This window comes from Nicotiana tabacum, chromosome 12 (assembly GCF_000715075.1).
Source record: "Nicotiana tabacum cultivar K326 chromosome 12, ASM71507v2, whole genome shotgun sequence".
NCBI lineage: Eukaryota > Viridiplantae > Streptophyta > Magnoliopsida > Solanales > Solanaceae > Nicotiana > Nicotiana tabacum.
Window position 1 is genome coordinate 114,941,384 of NC_134091.1, and position 22,753 is coordinate 114,964,136.

The following is a 22,753-nucleotide window of genomic DNA, read 5'->3' on the forward strand; positions in this document are numbered from 1 at the left end:
GATTCTTCAGTTCAGGTCTCCAAAGATTTTTCAGCAAGATAAAACCTCAGTAAATGTTTCAAATGATCATCATTAGACACAAAATAAGATCACCATAACAAATTCAACATACAAAAATAAAAATTTATATTGTTTAAAAATAATTTCAATAAAAGAACAAGCCCACTTCCAATAGATTGGGATTTTTTTTTTTGCAAATAAAATCTTGAAATTAAAAGGAAATGATGTGTGAATCAAAATCACCTTGTCTCTTCAGTTCAGGTCTCCATAACTTTCCGCATGGTTAATCTCAGAAGAACGAAAGTTATATTTTTGATCATCATCAGAGACAAAAAGAGATCTTTATTTCATAGGAGAATCAAAAAATACAAGCCCTTTATATACCAACTTGAAAAAAGATAGCACTAAACACAAAACAGACTAAGGAAAGAGGTAATAGGAAAACAAATATGAACAAAGAATACATAGATTTTCCTCTTCAAATCACAATAGATGAATAATGATCATCAAAGAGAGAAAATTAAGAAAAAACACTTCGGTATAAGGTAATTATAAGCAAAGTTAAAAAATAAAAACTAAAAAAGTTAAGAGCAAAGCTAAAAGAGAAGGCGCAGCCTTCGTTACCCTAGCGTCCGTTCACTATTTTGCTGCGGAGCAAACATACACTCATACAAAGACTTGGTGCCTGGATTTTATAAGGACAAAATGACGGTGGGAATTATAGAGCCCTAGGCAGTTTGGGCTATAATTTAGTGATCAACTGCTTGGGCTCTTCACAACATGTTGGCCCATCTTGCTTGATAATTAGGGTGAAGTGCAGCAATAGTTACTTTTAAGCCTATTATTTAAAATATATTCATAATTTATAATATATTTAAAGATTAGTTAATTTACCCAAATTTTAGGACTAAGTATCCTGAATTTGGAAATTCAAAGCCTAGTGTCCTGAATTTTTTAGCTGCTAATTTGAAATTCAGGAGTAAGTGTCCTGAATTTCTGAAGTACTAATTTAAAATTCAGGACATAAGATTTGAACTTCAGGACACAATTTTCGAACTTTAGGACACGATGTCCTGAATTTTGAACTTTGAGGTTTAAACTCTAGGACGTCGTGTCCTGAAATTTGAGTAAAATTGGCTAATCTTTAAATACGTTTTAAACATGCTTAAAAATGGCTATCTGGTGTCACTTCCACTAATAATTATATGAAGAATTAACTTTAATTAACATTGGCACGCACCTAAACCTCTATTAACATCTTGATTGATATTTGGCTACCCAATAACTCCACGCTTCGTAGCCTTATCCAAGGTCTTTTAACTCATAACGAACAATTCCTTACACTGGATCACCTTCTATCCATTGGTAATTGGGTGAACTACCTGAAGATTTCTCTTTTCTCATCCATAATACGTAATTTAATCCTACTTTTTCACGACCTGATACATATTGTTGGCTTGCTAATTCTACAGGCTCATTCTCCGCTAAATCAACTTACCACTTTTATCTTGCAACCCATTGTATTCTTCCTGCCAAACCGCCTGATATCAAATGGATTTGGACCCTTCATATCCCCAATGAGATAAAAACATTTTTTTGTCTACTCATTCTTAATCGAGTACCTACTGCTTCATATTTGTCATCTATTAATGTTCTTCACCACCCTCACTGCTACTCTTGTGCGATATAACTGAATCTCTCTATTGTCTTTTTTTCGAGTGCATTGGAAATTCTTTAATATTAGCACTACTAACGCTATTTCCTTCACTGCTTAGCTTATAATGCACTGTACCAACATTCACTGGTCTTTCACCTACCAAGGAATTGAAGTTCCCAAAATTTTACTTACCTCATTCATCATTTGGCATATCTGGACCAACCGAAATCACAATTTCCTCAATAACTTGCATGCACATGTCTTCATAAAATAATATTCTCTTCCATGTATCGAATTTCATTACCTCTTTTTTTTTATTGGCTTCATCCCGAACGTTAGGCTATAAGGAACAGAGTCAACAACTATGGACCGAGACTATAGAAGAGAGTTGGTACTCATTTAATTGACCTACTTCCATCTCCAACTCCCCTTCCCATTTCCACCCTTGAATATATTAAATGTCCCCCCTCCCCCCATATCATTTTATTTTAAAACTTAATATTAACGGCATTTTTAATCCCATCACTAAGATATGTGGTGTTGCTAGAGTATTTAGAAACAATCAATGTCAGTGGATTCGTGGTTTCTCCACAAAAATCCCGTGCTCGTCAGAATTCAAATCAGAATTACAAGCCTTGTTGATAGGATTAAAAATTGCTCAACAATTTTACCTTTATCCACTAGAGATAGAAACGGATTCTCAGGTAATGCAAAAAGTCTTGCATGCATGAATTGATCTTTACTTACCTATTAGTTTGGAATGCAAGTCATTACTGATAATGCTAAGACATCCAGAGCTTCAGCATATTTGTCGTGAAGCCAACACTGTAGCGGATCTACTTGCTAAGCATGTCATGACTTTAGCTCCTTGCGCAGGCCATCAACGTTGCCATCCTCTACACTATGAAGAACCCCCTCTTTATGTTTTACTTGCTTTCAATAATGATTGTTCCCGAACTTGTATAGCCAGGACAGTCCTCCAGTGTAAAACCTCTACTACTTGTCTTTCTTAACTTTTAATAATTATTCGTATTAGCAAAATAAACACAAAAGCTTTAATTATATGAAGAATTAACTAAAAATAGTCGGCGAATGTAAATAATAAGTATAATTCATATATAATATTTGATAATCATATATAATTAGTGTATAATCTATGTATCTAGATTAGAAAAAGTAAGCAGTAAATCTGGCCGACTATTTGTGTAAAGATCTTATAATAATAATAATAATAATAATAATAAAATAAAATGTCATAGTTAGGATTCAAGCTTGTGATCTAAAGCAACATTTGGACCCCCTTTATTATTATAAGAGTTTTTTCTTATGTTAAGAGAATCCAACATTTTATATATAACCAAATAAAATATTTTATTTTTACTCTATTTACAAAATATAATATTTCGACAAAGGGGATTCAATTGAACCCTCTTCTTACTAACGTTGCGCTCATAAAAACAAGATAATTAATAGTTTCTATTCGAGTATAGTAGTTTTTTTTTCTTCTTAAAGTAACATGTTGTGTGAGTTTACCTTGATTGTTTGATTAAGTACTTTTATCGAATAACTATGTCTACTAAAGTTTATGCAAATAAGAGGTTGAGTTGAATGCTTAGTTGTTTGGAAAATATTTGGTAAAAATAGTATATATTTTTTAGAGTAAATCTTACCGAATAGTTTGCCTTTGTAACACAAAAATTACTTTTCTTTTCTTTGTAACATAAAAATCGTCTCTTTAGAGCCTAATTAACAAAAATATAAAAGTGGCAGGAGGGATGTCTGCCATTACAATTGCGATAGGGATTCGGGATCAAGAAAATATTAAAGGGATCGAGCTAGTTGGAATTGAATGGAAAGTTGCAAGCAGGGAAGGGTTCTATGTATTCCGATGGAAAATTTCTCAGCTGCCGTCGGAGAGAAGATCCTTCGGTGGTGAAATTGAAATTAGCTGACGCTGTAGGTGGATACTAATATACTATAAATGACGGAAAAGTGTCCCTACATATGGGATAAGTTTAAAGTGGTCTCTTAAAAAGTATATTCTTGGGCACTTTTGATCCTTTATGTTTGCCAAAAATTAGACTTTTTAGTCTCCGTCAAGGCATCAAATACTTAACAAACTATAATTGTAAGATTCAACAGAATTTTTCTTTTAAAAATAATTTTCTAACTTTGGGGGTTCTTTCCATTTTATACTCTTAGAACCCGTTTGGATGAGCTTATTTTAAGTGGCTTTTAAGCATAATTCATAAGTTAGAAATTCTAACTTTTGGCTTTTAATATTTTGGGGGTTATTTTAGCATAAAAACAAGTGCTTAAAAGCACTTTTTATTTTATCCAAACACTACAAAATGACTTAAAAACTATTCTGGCTTAAAAATACTTAAAATAAGCCAATCCAAACGGGCTTTTAATCTATCCATAATTTTTTTATTTATATCTTATCCTTTTATTTTTGCGTTTTAGACTCTCATTTATTTATTACATTGCAAAATCATAAAATAGTTTATTTTATAAGGGGTATAATTGAGATTAAAAGTTAAAACAAAGAAGAGCCAAACTATAAAGGACCAGCAGAAATAATTTACCTCCGTCCAACAATTGTAAAACCGATTTACTTTACCTTGGCTTGGCCTAGACAAAAAAGGTGAAGTAGTCAAGCTATTGTTTCCTTCAAAAGATAATAGGTTTGGTTTAGTTTAGTCAAGAAAAGGAAAATATATATGTTAATACAAAACAATACCTTAACATTATAAGTAAAATCATGTATTTATGTTTAATCACGCCTAACCTTTCCTCTATTCCTTTTGTTATTTTTCTTTCATTAGTGATATGTGTTTACCATAAAAATCGGATAACAATTGAATTTATACGCAATTTTAAGGATACATGATATAACTTGATACAAATTAAGGAAACAGATTAGAATTGAAATTGACGATAAAAAAGATAAATGCAAATCACACAAATCGAATAGCCTTACGCCAAACTGTTTACCAAATCGAACAGCCCTAGCCCTCAAATTCGATCACCCTTGAACCAAGAGACGTCTCAACTGATGTATGAACAGAATAACAAGATGATAAATCTAGAAAATGATAGTATATTTCTTTATGTTGCGTAATGTGGTCTATGTTACAAATGATCAGACCCCATTTATATAGTAGGAGAGTTCTACTCTTGATACAATTATATACATGTTAAATATCTCATGATTTGCTAATCAATCAGCATATCCTTGATATGTGCCGAGATTTCCGTCGTGATCTACAACCGATCGCGGATATTTCGTCCTTCTGTTATTCGGCTTGGCAAATTTTCCTCGATCTCATTTGATCTCGATTTTTGTTCGATGACATGGTCTCGAGCTTAACGATATAACTTCGCACTTCGGTTCGAAATAATTCGAGGTCCGACTTTAACCTACCATATTTCAGTCTCGATTAGTCACACAAGAGGTGAATCTGGTTTTGACCATATACAAATAGTCCATACGTTTCTAGGAGAGAAGATGACGAGAAACAATATGAACTTCTGAATCCCATCTCGATGGGCCATGACGTAAGCGACAAACGGCCACTGAGACACCCGACTATGACATAAGCGACAAACGGATACCGAAACGTCCCGTTAGTCCAATTACCAAGGTATTGAATGCCTGTCAATTACTGGTAGGCCACTACGAGTTTTGAACCGTCATCAGCAAACTATAAATACCCTAACTTTCATTTATTCAAACTTTATGTTCAAAGCTCTTCCTATTTTTGTTCTTCAAAAATCCCTTTGCTCTCCAACTCTTCACCCGAATTTCTTGAACTTTTAGCAAACCGCTAAACATACCTTCCTAATTTCCTTTTCTTCTATTCTACAATGGCGAAAATTTCTAAGACGGTCCCGCAAAAGGAGGTCATCTCTTCATCACGACCTGCTGGCAACGGGGGCTGCGGCGGAACCACACCCTAAGGAGTTCGTTCCTACTGGGTGCCCGACCGTTGCCAATTTTAAGATTGAAAAAATTTCCTCGGTACCGGGTCGATGCGAGTCGGTCTTGAGGTACATATGTACGATCACCGATGATCTCATCACCAAGGTTAAAATAGATTGCAACTGGGCCAATAAACATGCGGTGGTTCCTTCGCATGAGAAGTCAATCACTACCCACGTGGATGGTTTTTTAAGTGTTTACATTTACCCCTTCACGTTGGGTCTCTTAGACCCGATCATTATTGCCTTATGCAAGAGGTACGACGTGACTCTTGTCCAGATTCACCCTTCATTATAGAGAATAGTGATTCTCCTTCGATTCTTCGTAAACAAAATCTTGGGGTGTCCCTTTACCCTCGATCACCTTATGCGTCTCTATAGTCCCCGACTCTATCGAGAGGGGCTATTCAAGCTTGCTTGCCGGGCCAATAGGGCCCCATTCTCGAGTATAGATGAGGCTCGGGACTGAGGTTGGATGGATCGTTTTGTTCGAATAAAGACTTGAGATTTGATCCCTGCCTAGGACATGCCATTTCCCGAGAAATGGAATATGAAACGTAAGTATTACTTTGCCTAGAAGATTTAATCTATTGCTTCTCCTCTTATCTTCTTTCTTATTGGTGTTTTAGGTGTTACAGTTGTGGCCTAGATGCCAGATGTGGTTCCTCAACTCAAGGAATGGGTCGAGGACCTTGTGTCACAGAGACCATACTTCGAGCGTACTTGGATGGAATTATCGAAGGGTCGGTGGGATTCCCATAATCATGGTAAGTTTCCTTTTCTAGTTCGATAAGGTTTTGACTTTCTCCTTGTGTTGTCGAATTCTTATCGGCTCTATTTTTTTTGTAGGTCTCCCCAAGGACGTTGCTATGAGGCCTCCATCTAAGGGTGAGGATGAGCCTCTCGATTCCCTTGTCCGAAGCAAGATGACGAGAAAAAGAAGAAGAGGGGTCCGAGCTCTCTAGACTCGGAGAAGAAAAAACCAAAGAAGAGGCTGGCGCGTAAAGCTAAGAAAAGTACCAGCGCCCTCCCATCGGACTCGATCCGCCGACTGATGGATGAGCCTGAAGAATAAGAAGATAACTCTGAGCTAGTGGCTCGGGTGCGGACCGCTTTGCCTCGAACTGAGGAGGCTTTTGAGACGACATTGGTCGGTACTTGCGAACCAGAACGAGGTGCGGCTTCTTTGCCCTAGGCCAGGGAGATCGAGAGAGAGACCGGGGCTGACACTTCTCTGGCAGAGGGAGGTGCCCCGAGGGACAATCTTGGGGCGATCGACCTTACCGGGTCCCTTCAAATCTCAGACGCCATGATACGCGAGGCTGGTATGCTAGAAGGTCATTCTTACGAGGGGCCTCAGGGGGCGACTGATATCCATAACTTCTTGGATGGGTTAGATTCCACTGCCTCAGAAGATGTCACCAGCTTAGTGACTTGCTGGTGCCAAGGAAGGTACCGTCATCAGGTGCCAGTGGGTCTTCATCGAGCCCAAAGCTGGTGGCTCGGTTCTCGTCCCTAAGTGTTAACCTTGACCGCAAGCGGTCGATAGTTTTCTCTATCCCGGAGGATGCCCGGGTTTTGTCTACCCCCGTGGGGGGTGCTAGCTACCTTAGTTGCTTGGTGATCGAAGAGGACCAAGCTATGATGGACGCGGTGGAAGCGCCTTGCCTATTCATTGAGGCCCAACACGCCTTGAATCGGGTAACTTCGAGTGTCACTTCATTATTTATTTTAAATTTAAAGTTGTAAATAATCCTAACACCTTTCTTTATGCTTGCAGGCCTCGGTATTGCACCATGAGGCTTTCCTCTAAATCCGGGAGGAGTTAACCCAGCATGAGGCTGAGGTTCGGGAACTCACCGAGAAGAGGGATACTTGTAAGTTTCTGAGTGAGAAGTTTCAGACCTAGTTAGAAGTGTCTCGGGAGGAGCGTACCGAGTGGACCCAGCAAGTAAATCGAGTACTTGAAGACAGTGTTGACGAACTGAACTCAATGGCGAATGATCTGATCCTGCAGGTTCGACAAAGGCTTGAACAAATAAGGCAGCTCAAGGCGCAGGTATACGCGATACAAACTGAGGCCGATGAGTTCAAGAAAAACATGGACCTCATAAACTTGTAAAAGGAAGTTGTCCAAGCACAACTGACATCGGCTAAGGCTCAACTTCGGGATTCAAAGTATAAGACCTCAGTGCAGGCCAAGAGGATCGAGGAGCTCCAATTTGAGCTTAACTCGGCTATTTCTGGCCAAGAGAGCCTGGCCACAAAGCTCGAGGCGGCCAAATCTGAGGTGGTCGTTGCCAATAACAAGGCTGATGCTAAAGTGGCCCAATTCAAGGTTGACGTCAAGGTTATTCAAGCACATGACAAGAGAATGATGGATCATTTAAAGTAGGAAGCTCGAAGGGGGGAGTCCATGCTCAGGGCTTTGACATACTGGCGGAAATCGAGAATGTCAAGGTAGAAGAAGCCAGGTGTTGGAAGCTGGCTTTTTAGGGGAAGGCTCTGAGAGCTTAACTGAATCTGAAGGTGGGGAAGACCCCGAGGATGAAGACGCTGCCCCCGATGAGGACCATACCACTTAGGCCTTTAGATGTTTTTATTTTTTGCTTTTTGCATCTTTTAAGGACGCTTTGGGCATTGTACATATCTATATCAGGCTATTCTGGCATTTGTAAAAAGATTATATATACAAGGCTTTCTTTCCCCTTTGGCTTTCAAAATTTTCCTTTGCTTTATTACTTGTATTCATAAGGGCTGAAACGCCTTAACATAAAGTAATTTAGGTTGTGTCCGAAAGTTCAAACAAACCTTGCCTTTGCCCTACTTTATTTTTAAGGCGTCTTGGGGGTTCGGTGTTACCAGAACCTTTTCCCTAAGTAGGTAGCCGAGATTGTAGTTTGCCGAGGGTAGCCTTTAGAACCGGTTGTGAAAAAATTTCTTTTTCGAAGGCCTAGTTTTTGTTACGAGTTTCAGACGTCTCTAAGCCATATTAATTTGACCGTAGCCTTTTAGTTTGGGCGCTGCCCATTGGACTTCTTTTCCCGAGCTATCCGGTCTTGCCTAAGATAATAGTCCCCGAGTAGGGTATCTGTGGACTTTAAAAATAGGGGAGTTGCCTAATAGGTCTTATGCCCCTGAAGCCTAGTGACTTGGGCTTGCTCGAGTTTTTTTGTTGGCAGTCCCCGAGTGAGGGAGTGGTAGTTCGTATTCCGGTTATAGACTGCCATTGGGCTCGTTATTTTCAGGAGATAAGAAGTATTAAACTCTTTAAGGGATGTAAAGAGGAAAATATTTATAACATAAGATGATTGCAAGGCAAGTACTTCTCTGTATTCTTGTGCAAAGCAGTCATACATGTGTATATGTTTTATGACAGGGCTCAAGTAATCTATGTGGGCACGATTCGTTTGACCGTTTGTCCCTTACAATAAATCCTACCCTATCGAGACCCTTCCTTTACGAAGTAATTTCCTCGCTAAAGTTGATATCTGAAGGTAATGCATATCTGAGGGTAATACCCCCCCCCCCAGTATTCGAGGTTGATTGTAGAGGGACCTCGAATATTGTTGAATTGATTTTCGATACCGATTCATGATCAGACTTGATTATAAGTTAGCACGATGCATTGTTGCCTCATTAAAAACCTTGCCGAAAAACCCATTTGGGATAAAACCGATCTAAGAAAAAAAGAGTGCAACACGTGTTATCAGACCTAAAAACTTCGTGCCGCTTCTTGTTAATCACCTGCAAGTGTTAGTCCAAAATAAAAAGGAAATTAAATGGGGTCGTACCTTAGTAGTAATATCATTTTAGGTGGGATATATTCCAATTGCTCGGTAGTTGTTCTCCGTTCATCATTCCGAGCTTATAAGATCCTTTCCCGGTGACCTCAAAAATCTGGTACGGTCCTTCCCAGTTCGGATCCAATTTCCCTTCATTCAGATTCTGGGTATTTAGTGCGACTTTCCTTAGCACTAAGTCCCCGACATTAAAGTATCGAAGGTTGGGCCATCGAACAAGGGCATCCAATCGAACAAGGGCAGTTTCACGCCTTTCATCCAATAGTTCCAAGCTCATATTCATGGCCTCGTCATTTGACTCCTTTGTTGCATATCGATATTTGATACTTAGTTCCTCGACTTAGACCATTATTAAGGCTTCGACACCATAAACCAATGAAAACAGAGTAGCCCCGGTACTGGATTTCGCAGTCGTGCGGTATGCCCAAAGGACTTCGGGTAGGATCTCCTTCCATTTCCCTTTGGCGTTGGTTAACCTCTTATTACGGTTTTGGATTATGGTTTTATTGGTCGATTCGGCTTGCCCTTGTTCTCGCTAGGGTAATAAGGTGTCGATAAGATTCTTTTGATCTTATGATCTTCTAGAAACTTGGTCACTTTGTTGTCGATAAACTGTTTCCCGTTGTCACACACAATTTTGGATGGTATCCCGAACCGACATATGATGTGGTCCCAAATGAAGTCGATGACTTCCATCTCCCTAACCTTCTTGTATGTCTGTGCTTCAACCCACTTAGAAAAATAATCAATCATAAATAAGATAAATTGAGCCTTACCTGGTGCCCATGAAAGAGGGCCAACTATGTACATTCCCCACTTCATGAATGGCCATGGTGACAAGACTGAATGCAGCAATTCTCCGGGTTGGTGAATAATTGGAACATATCTTTGGCATTTGTCACATTTTCGAACAAACTCCTTCGCATCTTTTTCCATATCGATCCAGTAATAGCCGGCTCTAATTACCTTTTGAACCAATGATTCAGCACCTGAATGATTTCCCCAAGTGCCCTCGTGAACTTCCCTCAGAAAATACTTAGTATCTCTCGGTCCAAGACATATTACTAGTGGGCCAGCGGACATTCTTCTGAACAAGGTTCCATCTTCGGACAAGGTGAATCGGGCTTCCTTTGTACGCAGGCCCCTCGATTCTTTTGGATCTGAGGGAAGTTTCCTGGTCTTCAAATATTCTACTTATTTATTTCTCCAATCCCAATTTAAGCTTGTGGAATTTATCTCGGCATGACCTTCTTTGACTACTGACCTCGTGAGTTGCACAACGACCCTTAATTGTGCTCGTCGTCCTCGACCAACGACCCTAAGTTTGCGAGGGCATCGGCCTCACTATTTTGATCTCGAGGCACGTGCTGCAAAGTCTTTAAACCGATGTAATGTTACTTGTAACTTATCTAGGTACTTTTGCATTCATTTTTCTCTGACTTCGAATGTTTTGTTAACCTGATTCACCACAAGGAGGGAGTCGCACTTAGCTTCGATCACCTCCACTCCCAAGCTTTTGTCTAGATCGAGACCTGCAATCATGGCCTCATATTCGGCCTCATTGTTAGTCAACTTCACAGTTCTAATGGATTTTCTAACCATGTTGCCCGTGGGTGGCTTCAGTACAATGCCAAGTCAGGACCCCTTTTGCGTTCGATGCACCGTCCATAAAGAGGGTCCAGATTTTCGAGGACATTCCCGAGTTTACCAACAACTCTCTTTCGACCTTGTGTATTAGGGCCGGCGTGAAGTCGGCCACGAAATCTACCAAGATTTGAGACATAATGGTTGTTCGGGGTCGATATTCGATATCTTACTCGCTAATTTCCATGACCCATTTGGCCAATCGTCCCGAGAGTTCGGGTTTATGCATTATATTTCGTAATGGGTAAGTTGTCACAACACATATAGGGTGGCATTGAAAGTGCGGTTTCAGTTTCAGGCTGGGACGTCTGGCATAATAATTTATAAACGGCAGAATTGGATAACTTCTTTGGCCTTATTGAGGCTTTTGTAGTGTGTCCTATCTACAATAGAGAAAGCCTTCTTATCCTATAAGGATAGACATAATGTTTTAACCTATAATAACAACAAATATATCGCTTTCTGTTTCCGCTCTATCTGCCAAGGGGAAATCCTGGTAAAGGGAACCCCGACCCCGAAAAGACCGTACTCATGTGCAACTAATTCAATAGGACCGGTTATGAACCCAATAGTGGATAGGAGTACTCATACTCAAGGACCGGAAGCTCTCATAGTAGGCGCTTAACAAAACAAGCGCCAATTGTTTCTAGGTGGGGATATCTTGTTTCGGCCTCACCCAAGGTCCGGCTAACATAATAAATCAGAAATTGCGTATATTGTTCTTCCCGAACTAGGACTCCACTTACCGCTATCTCTGATACTGCCAAATATAAGTACAGTTGTTCGTTTGCCCTCGGCGTGTGAAGGAATGACGGGCTCGACAAGTATCGCTTAAGTTCTTCCAGGGCCGATTGGCATTCTGGAGTCCATGTGAAGTTATTTTTCTTCTTCAGCAATGAGAAAAATCGATGACTCTTATCGGAGGACCACAAGATGAATCATCCCAGGGCGGCTATACATCCGGTTAGCCTCTACACGGCCTTTATGTTGTACACTACCGTGATATCCTCGATAGCTTTGATCTTGTTAGGGTTGATCTTGATTCCTCGGTGGGATACCATGAATCCAAGAAATTTACATGACCCGACTCTGAACGCACATTTTTTTGGATTTAATTTCATGTTGTACTTCCTCAATATACTGAAGGTTTCCTGCAAATGCTTCAAATGGTCCTCTGCTCGCAGGGACTTAACTAACATGTCATCAATGTAAAATTCCATAGATTTCCCTATTTGTTCATCGAACATCCGGTTTACTAGGTGTTGGTAAGTGGAACCAACATTTTTTAATCCAAATGGCATTACGTTATAGTAGTATGTGCTATACTTAGTGATGAATGAGGTATTTTCCTGATCATCCGGGTTCATTTGTATTTGGTTGTGCCCGAAATAGGTATAAAGAAAACTGAGGATCTCGTGACCAGCCATAGCATCGATCATGCGATCGATGTTAGGCAAAGGAAAAGAGTCCTTGGAGCATGACTTATTTAAATCTTTGTAATCCACACACATTCTTAGTTTGTTCTCTTTCGTTGGGACTGCTACTATGTTTGCTAGCTATTGGGGGTATTTGACTTCCCGGATGAACCCTATTTTAAGAAGCTTAGTTACCTCGTCTTTGATGAAGGCATGCTTGATCTCGTACTGGGGTCTCTTTTTCTGCTTCACCGGATGGAATTTTGGGTCCAAGCTCTTCGACCTTTGATTTGGTAGTGTCGGAATCATCTGGGACTATGAAGGATCGATGAACCTCATAATCATCATCTTCGTCATTCCCCTGCTTATCTAGTTGGGTTGAGGCCGACGACTGTGATTGCTATTCGGCTTCCTGTTTTGCTTTCGAATCTGACTCCTTTGTCGATGAGAGTATCGATATTGGAATCACTTCATCGACGAAAAACATTTACTTTGCGGCGGGCTTCTCCCCGTAGATTGTTAATCCCTTCTGGTGTTGGGAATTTTAGCACCCGGTGAAGGGTTGAGGGCATAACCCTCATGTTGTGAATCCACAGTCTCCTGAACAGGGCGTTATATCTCATGTCTCCTTCGATCACATAAAACTTGGTCTCCTGGATGGTCCAGGTTGCGTTCACTGGTAATGTTATTTCTCCCTCAGTAGTTTCACAAGCCATGTTGAATCCGTTTAGAACTTGAGCCGTGGGCACAATTTTGTCATGTAGACCGAGTTGTTCTACGACCCTTGATCGAATGATGTTGGCCAAACTACCTAGATCAATTAACACACGTTTAACTCGAGGTTTATTTATCGGTACAGATATTACCAGTGCATCATTATGGGGCTGTATGATTCCTTCTGCATCCTCGTCGTTGAAAGATTAGGTTCCTTCTGGTATATAGTCCCGAGTTCGTTTCTCCCTCGTGATTGACACCTTGGTGCATTTAAACATCGAACCTTGGGGAACATCGACCCCTCCGATAATCATATGAGTGACGTGTTGAGGTTCTTCGTTCTCGTTTTGTTTATTAGAATCTATGTTTCTGAAATAATTCTTGGCTCGATCACTCAGAAACTCCCGAAGGTGCCCGTCGTTGAATAACCTGGCTACTTCTTCTCTCAACTGTCGACAATCTTCCGTTCTGTGGCCATGGGTGCCATGATATTTGCACATTTGGTTGGGATTTCTGTGGGATGGATCGGTTTGTAAAGGTCGAGGCCATTTGGTTTCTTTGATGCGTCCGATAGCCGATACAATGGAGGTTGCGTCAACATTAAAGTTATATTCTGATAATCGTGGTGCCTCTTTAGGTCCGATAGGTATGTCGAAGACGTTCTTACTCATAAGCCTTTGAGAGTTCTGGTCTCGATCACTCCTTCTTTCATTTCGTACAGGATTTCGCCCATATCCGCTGCTCCTACGATCTCCATTATACGGCCGGTACCGATCCATGTTCAACCTTGGTTCTCGGTCAATGTCCCTTTTGATTCTATCAACGGGCATGATAGGATAAACAGACCCAGAAGGAGCCCCAAGTTGGTTATCTTCGACCCTGATCTTTGATTGATACCGATTGTGCACATCGACCCAAGTAGCGACTGAGTATTTTATCAAATTCTACTTCAACTGCTGCGAAGCCACTGAACTTCGAACATTGAGTCTTTGGGTGAAAGCTTGAATAACTTAATCATTGGCGACCGATGGCAGATCCATTTGTTCCATTTGGAATCGAGACATGAATTCTTTGAGCATTTCATTGTCCTTCCGCCTTACCTTGAAAATGTATGACTTCCTGGTTTCGACCTTGATGGCCCCAACGTGTGCCTTTTACAAAAGAATCTGCAAGCATAGCAAACGAATCAATAGGTTAGGTGGTAAATTGTGGTACCATATCATAGCTTTCTTTGATAGGGTTTCCCCAAATTTCTTTAGCAAGACAAATTCAATCTCGTCATCCTCTAGATCATTCCCTTTGATAGCACATGTGTAAGAGGTGACATGCTCATTTGGGTCGGTCGTTCCATTGTATTTAGGAATCTTGGACATGCGGAACTTCTTGGGAATCGGTTTGGGAGCCGCACTTAGGGGGAAGGGTTTTTGCACGACCTTTTTGAAATCCAAACCCTTCGATATTGGTGGTGTCCCCGGGATTTGATCGACCTTGGAGTTGTAAGTTTCCACCTTCTTGTCGTTTGCCTCGATCTTCTTTTTCCCTGACTCAACTCGTTTTGTCAGTTATTCGAGCATCTTCATGATTGCAGGATCGGCCTCCGATTCCTTCTCATTCGATTTTCTTGAAACCAATTCGACTATGTGGGCAACTTCCTGGGACGGCTCGGGCTCGATCCTACTCGGTGGGTGATCAAACATCTCTACGGATGTTGCTTTCGGGATCGACGGCCAAATTTGCATTGATGGCTACATGCGAGCTGACGTTGATTGGATATACAGCCGGAACTCCATCGAGGCCAACTGGAGGTACGTCCTTCCCTGGTGTTATGTTATCATTTTCGTTGTGGTAACCGAAATCATTGTCCACGTGTAGGGGTGATGACTGAGAGTTCGACATTTTGATCCTAGAATCAAAGATACTCCAAAGAACATGTGTAAAATAGTGTGTATTATGAAAGTTTGTACCAGGTAATCACTATTATCCTTAGCCCCACAGTGTGCGCCAAACTGTTTACCCTAAAAATCGAATAACAATTAAATTTATACGCGATTTTAAGGATACATGATATAACTTGATACAAATTAAGGAAACATATTAGAATTGAAATTGCCGATAAAAGAATAAATGCAAACCACACAAATCAAATAGCCTTGGCCCTCGAGTTCAATCACCCTTGAACCAAGAGATGTCTCAACTGACGTATGAACAGAATAACAAGCTGATAAAAGCTAGAAAATGATAGTATATTGCTTTATGTTGCGTAATGTGGTCTATGTTACAAATGATCAGACCCCCTTTATATAGTAGGGGAGTCCTACTCTTGATACAATTCTATACAAGGTAAAAAATCTCATGATTTGCTAATGAATCGGCATATCTTTGATACGTCCCGAGATTTCCGTCGTGATCTACAACCAATCGCGGATATTTTGTTCTTCTGGTATTCGACTCGGCAAATTTCCCTCGATCTCGTCTGATCTCGATTTTGTTCGATGACATGGTCTCGAGCTTAACAATATAACTTCGCACCTCGATTCGATATAATTCGAGGTCGAACTTTAACCTACCATATTTCAGTCTCGATTAGTCACACAAGAGGCGAACCCGATTTTGACTGTATACAATATAAAAGAACAATATGAAGATTGAACGTTACACATCTAATAAAATATATAAATTGAAAAGAGCCAATAAAAAATCAAAATACCAGCGCTCCATATATATGCATCTTAACTTCTTTGATGAGAAAAATAACTTAACTTAAACAATTTGAAGGTAGGAATATAATTCAAGTACATAATAAATTATCACATCAAGCCAGATAGGAATTCAAGTACATATTAAATTATCATATCAAGCCATTTACGCAAGGGCCCAACAGAACACGCTTTCGATCATATAATTGTTGACTACTCTTCAATTAAATTATCTGGCATGTTTTGATATACCAGTATCATCTTACACACGTTGCACGTGTACTTTGTCTTAATAATAAAATTTAAAATCATCAATCAAATATTCTTCTCGAAGAAGCGAAATAAATCTAAGTATCAACACATTGCTACCAAAAGATCATATCACAAGTTTACAGCAAATTACATGCCCAAAGGAGCGCAAATACCAGATCTAACACTGACATAGTCTTCAAAAGAGAAACCTCTATCGTACGTAGGCGTATTTCGTAAAACAATATTTGCATATTTAGTAAAATCAGTTTCTTCTGCTCGATTTTGTTATTTTTGAAATATATTGTTATTTAATTGGTTTTAATTTTTAAAAATAGAATAACCAAAATACTGATTTATACATATGTAAATATATAGGAATTTTGTTTCTTTTCTCTCTATTTCGCTATTTTGAAATTTAATTACAGCAACTTAGCTGGATTTAATTTAAAAGAAAACCAAAATATTGAATTATTAATTGTGATGATAAGTTAATGTTTGACTTGGACTCCACAATGACTTGGTATCAAAAACAATATACACGGACGACTCCACTGGTAAAGAAATCCGAGAATTGGTTACATACCTGTGTAATTGCTAAATTTTCGAGGAAGTATTAATTGTTATTAATTGTGAACACAAGTTAATGTTTGTTCTAGATGAAGTAAAATAGAATTGTTATACTGAAGTATTAATTTTAATTGTCATTAATTGTGATGATATTATAAAACAATAAAAGAAGAAGAAAAGTATTGCAGAGAAAAGTAGAGAGAATTCTTATTAATTTGGGATGAATGGAATAGAACCTCTTTATTTATAGGGGAAAAGTGACTTGGCCACCAAGTAACAAACCCTAAAATCTCTCTAAAACACCTTAAATACAATTCTATTTATAACACTACCCCTTGGATGTATATTCAACAAATAATGTACCTCGTTAAAACCTTAACTAAAATAAAACCCACTGGGAAAAAATTCTAGTGAAGGAAAAAGAATACTCATGTCTAACAATACGCTTTTTGGTTGCCTCGTTAAAAATGTTGCACAGAAAATCCAGTGGGACAAAATCTTGTAAGGGAAAAAGAGTATAACATGTATTAACTCCCCCTGATGAGAGCATCAATTCAAATATTTGAGTCTTTGCATTCCAATCTTGTGCACCATCTTCAAAATATTGTTGGTATAGAATTGATAAACAAATCAACCATATTAATTTGAACGAATATGTTGCACTTTGAAATCATCATTCTTGATAGAGATGTATTGCCCTCATGTGATCTATTTGTAATCATCATTTCAATATCTTCACATAGGGGTAAAGACTCTTACTATCATATTATCATACTTATAGTTATAGCAAGATACATGTGTGCACAAATTGCACTTATAATGTGATACTTCAGGACCAAGAATTGTATATGCTTTAAGTGACTTAAATCCTTCAAGGATTGTCATATAAGTTAATTCATATAGGCGATATAAATAGACTTTAGATTCATATCAAGTTTTCATGTCATGCTAGACTTAAAATCATTACTCATTCAAAAGCCTAAACGTCATCCTCTTATCTATCACCATTACATCCTTATTCTACTACCAGGGCAGTATTTCATTTCTTTTAATTGCTCATATTCTTAGGCTCCTCTGAGTTCCTTTAGACTGTACCGAGCTTTCTATAACTTATGGAAATCATTAACTCTCTTGTTTTGATAGGCTTAATCTCGAGGCCTTACCTGTTCTCGTCACCATCTCACTCACCTTATCATATCATTACTCTTATCTACCTAAAACCTTGTCGCTCTATCATACTTTATCTTGCGACCTACACATATCTATTTATACTACTCGCAATCTTTCTTTAAATTGCTAGTACCATATATTTCCTTTCGTGCCTTCTCATTTGTCTTTAAATGTAAGCAATTACTTTTCCTGGTCATTCTGCCACTTGTTGCATGAATACTTGGCTTATCTTGTTGTCCACGAATACTGGAATTTTCTGTAACTCATATGATCTCAAATATCACCTTTGATTTTTACTTTCCGTTCATTAGCCACGATGGTGCCACTTTCTTATGGAGTGTATACAATATTATAGTGAGAGTATTATTACAAGACCATTTTTATGTCACTATGCTTAGGTTGAAGCATTCTTCCTTATTTTCCTAGCTAGTCTTTCGGGGTAGTACATAGTGGAGACCCTCTGACTCCTGTAAAGATACGATCTTATTACATCGTATACCCGAAGGAGTATTTGATGTTCTTACTCGCCTATAATTAACCTTAGTTACATACCTCCGCTCCCTTGTACTCGTAGGGTTGCTTCTGAACTCACATTTTGAATGTCTCCCCAGTGGCACTCTCTTTTATTTTTGGAACACTTATACAGTACTTTTAACTACCCCAACTCCTATCTGAATTTTTTTCAACAATTGCGATCTCGTATCTGCGATACTGGATTTTCTATGTTGGGGTTCACTATGTTTATTTTGCATGATCTGTTAATTTATTTGTATCCTCTTGTCTAGCCATAACTAGACTCTTCCTGAATCAACTATAATTACTCGTTGGTCCATTCTCATATATATATATATATATATATATATATATATATATATATATATATATATACTGCGAAACCCCTCTTGGGTTATGTCCTTTGTCTTAACTTACCTCTCGTACTGGCTCCTTATGTAGCGAGTGTTCATTCCCATTTATTTATCAGTATCATCTAGTGCAGAACCCTTACTGCCTCTCGCCGACATCATGTTTGCATAATGTTCTGGAGTCGTATAATATATGTAGGATCTGAATAAATTAAATCTAATTTCTTTCACCTTTTTACCGCACTCTTTCTTTACTATTCCATAGTTACCTCTTCATATTTGGCATATTTTCACATCTTTACTGTCATCTTACCCACCTTGTGGTAACCCTTTTGTACCAAGAATAACTAAAGTTCTTACGCACGAGGGTGACACCTAGTGTAACTGGCACACTTAGTCCCTTAAGCTTAACTTTGCTCACAATGCTCGCTTTAGGGAAGCGTCTTCCTGGATGACCTTTAAAGGTTATTCTTTTGTTGTCCATTCTATTATCGTCGGAACGTGATCTCTACAATTCTCATGATGCCGACTATTGTCAAATTATTCGGTCCCTAATTCACATTCATTTTATCTTGTTCACCAGCTCATACTAATTTCTATTACTCTGGGGTATAACGTTTCCTTGTGGTAATCATGTTGGAGTCACCAACTTATTTCTCGAAAGAAAGATATGACTTTATGGCTTATACTCTTCTATTATTTCAAGGCATGTCTCCTCTTGTCTTTTTATTTCACTTGACTATAGACTCTATAATCGTATCATATTTTGATTTACCGTTATCACCCATAAATCACATCTTACTCATGATACTTTATTTATTCTCTTCTTATTCTTCGGGTAATATTTTTGTCTATTACTTTATTCTGAAAACTTCAACAAAACGTTCTTTCACTTTTAGCTCCCCTTGCTTCATCTCACTGGCTCTTCGGAATGCCTAACATTCTCCTTTTTTTACTAGGGGCTGGAGTCATACTAAGGTAAATATTTATCCCTTCTAGGATTTCAGTGCCTATCTTCTGAAATTTCTAAACAGTCTAGTATTCATATCTGACTATACTATTCTAGAGTTCACCATATGGGTGTCTCTATTACCACATTTGTACTATCTTCGGAAATGTTAGCTAATGATAACAATCCATCCACCATTTTTGGGTTACTCTAACCCCAGCTGGATCCCGATATTCTATCATTCTCTTAAACTATATCTGCTGGCTCCCATAGGGCGTAATTAAGATGAATATGGCCAATTGTATATAACTCTATTACTGTTGAAAGTAACTCATAATACTTGTATTTCTCTGTCTGAATTGCAAATACTGATAATCTTCATTAACTAGGTACCACATACCCTTCTTCATCTTGCTTCTTTTACTTGCCGAAACTTGTATCTACCTTCTGATTCTCTTATTTCTTTTCACCATATGGGTGGATAAATATTCTTGCCTTAGGTCTCCTTATCAAGAATCTTACACATCTTAGTACACACATGATCTTCTGAAGACCTCACATTTACTCATCATAAGCATGATGCAAAATCGAGTTTCTCTCACTTAACTCTTCCACAACCACATTCAATCGCTTATCAACTGTCTTTCTGGATGTAGGTATCGTTGTATTATAAATAAAATAAAATTTAAGAGTTTGAATTCTTACAACTGAGCTCTACCACATGATCTAGAGTAAGAAGAAAGAGTGACAGTCCTAAATGCCTTGTAGCTTCATGCTTATAAGTGCGGTGCACAATACACCCATAAACAAGACTATATTAGACACTGTTGTAGATTCCCTAGGACATAACTACTCTGATACTACTTTTGTCATGACCCAAACCGTAGGGTCTCGATGGGCACCCGGTGCCTAACTCAATCAAGTACCAACGTAATGTATCCTTCTTATCATACTATCATGGGTAAATGAACCGGAAAGGCCATCATGAGGTAACTAGAATTAAACATAAGAGAATACTCGACATGAGATGATCCAACATGATATATAAGCTTATGCATGCTACATACAAGCTTATAAGTCCGACATGATCATTTGTATACTCAAAACATAGGCCGACAAGGCCATACAAATATCTATATATATGACATCTGTCTACAAGCCTATACGAGTACATAAATTTCATAAAGTTCGAGATATGGCCCCGACATACCAATGTAACGACCCGACCGATCGTTTTGAGCATTTACGCTCATTTCAACTATTTGAAGTCTTGAATAATTTCCTACGAGGTATTATGACTTATGTGTAAATGACCCCGAGGGAATTGTTGCTAAGGAAATTAAGGTTTTGTGGTACCGAGGTGGATCAATTGGTACAAAAGTTATAGAACTTTTTGGGTTGAACAATACACCGAGGAGTAAAGGAAATTTTTTGCAAGCAAAAGGGTTATTTCTGCTGCCCACTATGCGGTTGCAAAATCACTCTGCGGATGGATCTTCCCTGGGCATGGATCTTGCCATAGATATATATATTGAGGGATGGATCTTCCCTATGCATGGATCTTGCCTGAAGCATTTATATTGAGGGATGTATCTTCCCTGGGCATGGATCTTGCCAGAAGCATTTATATTGAGGGATGGATTTTTCCTAGATATGGATCTTGTCCGAATAATTGATATTTGGGGATAAATCTTCCCATGTGCTGGATTGCCTTATATAGTACTGAGTGACTGACTGTCAATTGATGGATATACATATATATTTGGGATGGATCTTCCCTGGGTTGGATTGGCCATATATAGTACTAAGTGATTGAGTATTTTAGATTGTGAGTACACAGAGTTTTCACTAAGGTGAATCACATACAGTATGTATATTGACATGTAGATACAAAGATGTCATATTCCTCACATTGTTCGGAATTGATCTATTTTATTTGTACTGAGAGTAACTGTTGAACTTGAAAGCATGCCTACATTTCTGTATTGTTATTTCTATACTGGACTGTACATGCTGAGCTCGTTACTACTTTTAGCCCAAAGGTTAGTCTTGTTACTTATTGAGTTGGTTATACTCATACTACACTTTGCAACTCGTGTGCAGATCTAGGTGCTCCCGGATACGGCAGTTGCTAGATTTCAGAATTTATTATGTGAAGATTATCAAGGTAGCTGCTTGGCGTCCGTATACTTTGACTCCCTTCCTTTTTAGTTATTGTACTGTTTTATATTTTAAGATAGTGATTTTATCAGTCAGACCTTGTATTCATTTAGATGCTCATGTACTCAGTGACACCGAGTTTTGGGAGTGTTTATATATGTATTTGTAAGTTTTCTTCCGCAAAATTTAGATATTATGTTTTCCAAACTTAAAATATATGGTGATTTATTAAGATTGTCGGCTTCCCTAGTATTGAGATAGGCACCATCACGACAGGTGATATTTCGGGTCGTGAAAACCAATCAATACATGTCCCAATCATACTGACCAGATAGGTAAATCCGGAGCAAATGCAGTGCACCAACACCTTCCGCGGAGCTGATAGCCTACTAGGAGGACTCTCAACCTGTCTATCGGGACCTGCGGGCCTGAAACACATTGTCCCCAGGCAAAAGGGACGTCGGTAGAAATAAAGTACCGAGTATGTAAGGCATGACAATAGTATATAAAAGACGTGAACAAAACATGGAGTAAAGAACTCAACCTGTAATTCTGAATAGCTATGTGAATCATGAAAAATTTATAACGTCATGCATGTGCGTATAAATATCATACCATGCATAGGTATATGAGTAATAACATCATCAAGTCTCTGAGGGAATTCCATTATATCATCTCAGCCACTGTGGGCAAAATCATCAACGTATACCAGTTGATCAGGTGGTGGTGCGTATATAACGCCATAAACTTTAACACATACCCCATATACATATACTATACGTGTATATAACACCATCTGGTCATGGGTCAATATACATGTATAAAATGAATACAATACATAATGAAATAAGTCACTTAGATCTCTTGGAATGTCATGAG

General features: G+C 38.6%; 2 non-coding genes across 2 annotated transcripts; both read right to left on the bottom strand.

Moving 5' to 3' along the window:
• On the bottom strand, positions 1-80 carry LOC142167733 (small nucleolar RNA Z159/U59). Its single transcript, XR_012697819.1, has one exon. It is a non-coding gene; the product is annotated as a small nucleolar RNA Z159/U59 (small nucleolar RNA).
• A 166-nt stretch (positions 81-246) lies between these two features.
• On the bottom strand, positions 247-330 carry LOC142167732 (small nucleolar RNA Z159/U59). Its single transcript, XR_012697818.1, has one exon. It is a non-coding gene; the product is annotated as a small nucleolar RNA Z159/U59 (small nucleolar RNA).
• Positions 331-22,753: the final 22,423 nt, after the last annotated feature.